The sequence below is a fragment of the Durio zibethinus genome, chromosome 2, assembly GCF_047325235.1.
Source record: "Durio zibethinus cultivar Kanyao isolate XHJ-2024 chromosome 2, ASM4732523v1, whole genome shotgun sequence".
NCBI lineage: Eukaryota > Viridiplantae > Streptophyta > Magnoliopsida > Malvales > Malvaceae > Durio > Durio zibethinus.
This window is the reverse complement of record NC_143163.1, coordinates 28,300,653-28,306,389: the sequence shown is the minus strand read 5'-3', so window position 1 is coordinate 28,306,389 and position 5,737 is coordinate 28,300,653.

Genomic DNA, 5,737 nt, shown 5'->3' with positions numbered 1-5,737 from the left:
GAGTCTAATGCCCAGAAGTGCTACTGATAAAGTGTGAAATAGATGCTCTTACAGCTTTAACCTCACAAATAGCCACTCTTACTCAGAAGATAGATGCCATTGGAGTCTAAAGGAAGAAACATTGATCTTTAGTTTCTTATTCAGTGGCGAAAGTCTCATTTGATAACTAAAATTTTGATATATCAAACCATTTCATATTTTTAGTAATATCTATCATAATGTTTAGGTTGGGAAAACCTACCCATTAAATACAAAAATCATAGAGTCACCACCAATCTTTTTTATCTAAGTGTAATTGATCACCTATGTGAATTTATCTTTTTTAAGATAGTTCTAAGTGTAAATTAAGGGTATTTAAGAAGAATAGGTTCTATATCAACAGAACTAAAGTTTGAGAGTCAATTACGTTTAGGGAAGGTATTAGTACGCTTTTACATCTAAAATTGGTATCAAATTAATTATGTGGTATCTTATCTAGGCCTTATCAAATATAGTTTTTATCATGCAAATTAATTAATTTCAATCCTTTTATTTATTTACACAACATGTTGATACAAAATTTCTATCAAAACATCATGCAATCATGTAAATATCATGCCAAATATCATGCAATAAAAAAAAACCAAAATCACGTCAAAATATTATGCAAATATATTAATTACCATGCGATAATATAATTACCAAACAAATAAATCACACAAATAAATATATTAATAATCATGTAAATATAATAAATTATTTAATTAAATAAATCAATTAAGCAAATTAAATTCATGCAAATATATTAATCATGCAAATAAAATATTAGACAAATAAATTATCATGCAAGTATCATATTAGTCATGCAAATTCATACAAAAATAAATACCATGTAATAAATATAAAAATAAGAGTAAGCAATTAAATATTATAAAATTTATGCAAAAATCACACAAAAGTAAAAGCAAACACTAGCTCAATAGATCACGGGTTCCAACAACTTTTCACCTTTCAAAAACTAATGCTTCCTATTATAAATCTTAGCCTTCCTTCCAAAAACTCTACCCAAATCTTGTTGCAATTTTTTGCTTGATTGTTTCTTCCTTGTTGATTTAAAACTTTGCCCAAATTTTCTCTCTTTTCAATGACCACTGTTTGATCTCGAAGTAAATTACTATGAGGCTTCCTTTGATCACAAATTCAAGATCCGTATATAGGGAAAGAAATCCTAATTTAATTTAGAAAACTTTAATTCCACTAGATCTAGAAAAAATTTTCAAGATTCAATTTTTCATAATCTTCCTTTTTCCAATGAATTAATGATAAAAAATTTCCATAGGCATTTAATCAATAAATTTTAGAATCCAAAATTGAATCCATGACCAAATCTGAAAGTGAATCAAAGATTTCTTACCAATTTCCAAATCTCACATTTTTTTTATTGATTTTTTTTATATTTTCTACCAATTGACTTTAACTCTTTTGACAAAAATAAAACAAAAAATTAAAATACAATTAAAATCTAGGGCTTAATATTTGGGCCTAGAATCCACTTTTCCAATTAAGGCCCAATTGCAAAATCAAATCAAAATTCAAAACCTAATAAGTTTTGAAAAATCCCTGAACAAAATAGGGAGTCTACAGTTACCCTTCTTTGTGCATTTTCTGTAAAATAGGACATCTACAAAGATAACAGACATCTATTTTGTTCAGGCAAAAAAATCAAAAAAGAAAATCTCAAAAGCTTCCCCACAATTGAGGTTTGAAACTTTAAATAAAAGCTCCACACAATAGAGGCATTGAAACTTTTTGAAAAATAAAAGTACTTCTCCACCGAGGCTTCAACTTTGAAAAAATAAAGTACTTATCCACTAAGGCTTCAACTTTCAAAAAAATAAAGTACTCCTCTACCAAGGCTTCAACTTTGGAAAAATAAAATGCTCCTCCACAACTTAGGCTTTCAAACTTTTGAAAAATAAAATAGTCCCCAACAATTAAGGCTTTGAAACTTCTTTTAAAAAATAAAATACTCCCCCATAACTAAGGTTTTGAAAATTGTAGAAAATAAAATACTCCCCCACAACTAAGGCATTGAAACTTTTAAAAAATAAAATGAAATATTTTATTTTCAAGATCATACCTTAAGGTCTTATAGATCATTTTTACTTTCAAAAAAAGCTCATCATTAACAGAGGCATTTAAACATTAAAAATTCTTACCTCAAAGTGATTTCTTTCATAATTGATTATCTTCCAATGTCTTTTCTCCAAATCATCTCAACATTTACTTTCTCCTTCCTACTTTCCAAGCATATGCAATGAATGTATGTAGTGAATGAAAAAACTTAAAAATTCCTAAACTTAATTTCATAACTCTAACTTTAACTTTTCTTCTTTTCTGACAAACATAACAAAAGTAATGCAAGCAACGCATGAATGCAATGAATACAATGCAAGGCAATGGATTTATTAAATGCAGTGAATGCAAAAGGTTCAAGATTCATGAAAGATTCAAGGTTCACAAAGTTTCTAAGGTTCACAAAGTTCCCAAGGTTCGTAAAGGTTCCAAGATTTGCCAAGATTCTTATAAGTCCTAAGATTCGCAAACATCTTAAAATTGGTAAAGTTTCCAAAGTTTGCAAAGTTTCCAAAGTTTGCAAAGTTTCCAAGATTTGTAAAAAGTTCCAAGATTCACAAAGGCTTCAAAATTCACAAAGGTCCCAAGATTTGTAAAGGTCCTAAAATTCATAAAAGTTCTAAGATTCAAAAAGGTTCCAAGATTCATCAAGGTTCCAAATAATTCTAAAAACCCACAAATAAAGCTTATCATTTTAAAATTTTTCAAGATTTACATCCAAAGAATCATAGTTGAAAATTTTAGAAGTTCACATTCAAGATTCACATTTAAAAATCTTAGAAATTAGCATTCAAGATTCACATTAAAAAATTTTAAAGATTTGCATTTAAGATTCACATTCAAAAATCTTAGAGATTTGCATTCAAGATTCACATTTAAAAATCTTAGAGATTCATATTCAAAAATCTTAGAAATTAACGTTCAAGATTTACATTAAAAAATCTTAGAGATTTGCATTCAAGATCACTTTCAAAAAGTTCAAAAATTCAAAAAATTTATAGATTCTCATAAAAAAAATTCAAAGATTCACATTTGAAAAGATTTCACATCCAAAATTCAAAACTCACATTTTAAAAGTTCAAATCTAAAATTCAATGTCTCAAGGATTCACATCCTCTTATGATGAAACTTCAACATTTTTCTTTTCATAGTTAGGCTTAAATTCTTAATTGGTGCCATGCGCTTAAAATTTAACTAGTGCCAGCTAATCAAATCTCTTTGTTTCTTTCTTTACCTTAAAGTTTTGCAAAAGTCAATGCTAATGTATCCTACCAAGATGCAAAGGCTTTCCACATAAAATGCAAATGCAAATACCTATCCCAATAAATTAGATACAAATGTCATGTTTTCATCACTTTCTTAACACATTCAAAAATATGAAAAATTTAAATGCTCACCAAATGGTGCAAATACATGGTTCTAAATGAGATGCAAATGTAATATTCAAACAATGATTTATATACTCACTAAATGATGCAAATGATAACACAAACAATGATGCAAATGCACTATTCAAAATAATGATTTAAATATTCACTAAATCATGTAGATGTGTGTTCCAATTTACAAATTCCCTAAATGATACAAACATATATCTAAACAATTATGCAGATGCGGTTATCAAAACAAAGACTTGTACATTTACCAAATAATGCAAAAATAATTATCAAAACAAAGCATTTTTGTTGCCCCAGAATGATCATTCTTGTCATATTGATTTAGAAATCAACTTTCTCGTATTCATCAGAATTCATATATCCAATAATCGAAATTTGAAAACATGAATTGCCCTAAAAGAATAAAAAAAAATTACTCTGCATAACAATTTTCTATAACCAAAATGTATTAATATATGACATTTAAATCTCTTGAAAGTTAATGATCACTACCCATAATGAATTAGGTGAATTGCTTATTGGTCTTTCCAAAATGGTGAAATAGTTTGATACATCAGGATTTCAGTTATTAAGAAAGACTTTGTCACTCAATGTTCCTTCATTTAGGCTCACAAATGAAAGTTTAAATTTATTAAAAAATTATTTGTTTCAAAGCACAATTCGTTTTGGCATTCCTTAGATCCTTAATATTTGGCATTTTAACAAATGTCAAAACTAGTTATGATAGGTTCAAAATTTTTGGAAAAAGAAGAAGGTTAAAAATTTTTTAGAAAAAAAGGCTTAAAAAACATATTCATATTAGGGTTCATCTTTTTGGATTTCTCAAATATCTTTATTGTTCATTGGTTCCTTTAAAATCACTTCCTCTAATGACGTTGCTTAAGTTGCTTTTAATCTTGCTTTGATTGCCCTTTCGAATTTTTACCTTAAAGTTTCATTCAATTTTTTTTTCTTTTTTCTTCTCTTTGACTATGACATCATGCATTTAAAAACTCGAAATTCATCCAAATCAAAAAGTGATGGTGATTTCCTAAAGAAAAATTCTTCAATTTAAATATCTATACTTGATTAAAATGGACTTTTCAATGGACGTAACGGAGTCCGAGATTTAGGGTTTTGAAAAAAAGGATAAATAGGCCCAAATGTGTTTAAAGGTAATCAAACCAAAGATAATTTCTTTTCTCAATGACATTTTCCTTTCCATAGTTTTCATCTTTCTTTTTTCATTTTTTTATTTTTCTTTATTTTTCTTTATTTTCTTTTTTCATTTTTCATTTTTTAATTTTTAATTTTTTTACATTTTTCAACATTAAAAAAAAAATCTAAGCACAAAAATCGCTTTACCCCTTAAATCATTAAAGACCTTCACCTTCTTTTTTTGTGAACGAACTTTTCAAACTTTGTTCCTTAATGTAAAGGTAATCTTTGGTTAGGGTTTCTTCCAAAGAAAATTTTATAAGCTCAATGGGTGTAGCAAATAAATATTTTTTTTTTTGTGAAGGGAATGTAAAAGATGGTCATTTATCATATCAAATATGGATACCTCTATTAAAAAGCATTTCTTAGGACTATATTTTTTCTTTGATTTTGGAATCCTTTAAACATCTCATATGTATGATATTATAATCAATTCTTTTTCCATTTTTCATTTTTCATTTGATTTTTTTCTCTTTTTTTTGTTTTGTAACTCAAGCTCAAAGTATAACATCTTACTACATCAAATGAAGTCTTAATGTAACAATCTTTATTTTTTTCACAACTCATACCAAGAAATATAATCTATGCCATCAAGAGGAAAGGACACTGAAAATTTGAATAATTTGACTTTTTGATAAAATTTTTCCAAGATGTGGGCAAAGAAAAATTTTAAGGCAATGAATGAAAGAGAAAAAAAGTATTGCATAAATCAAAGTGTCAAATAATGATATTAAGGTGATATGGTCTAGTCAGTAATTCTGCCTCAAGGAAGAAATTAGAGAGGTTTAAGCTTTGTGAAAAAAAAAGGGGTAATGATGTGTTTAAAATAGTCTTGACACTTATCAAATTGTCAAAATCTAGAATCTTTAAGAGAGAGCTTCATGAATTGGCTTACAAAGAATTTTTTGAACTTCATTGCTTATAGCTTTAATAAAGATCATTGACGTGGAAATCCCTCTTTGTCAAGTGAAAATTGGGATCATGAGACTTGAGAAGTCAGGCTTTGTAATGGTGTGGTGTTTAATTGA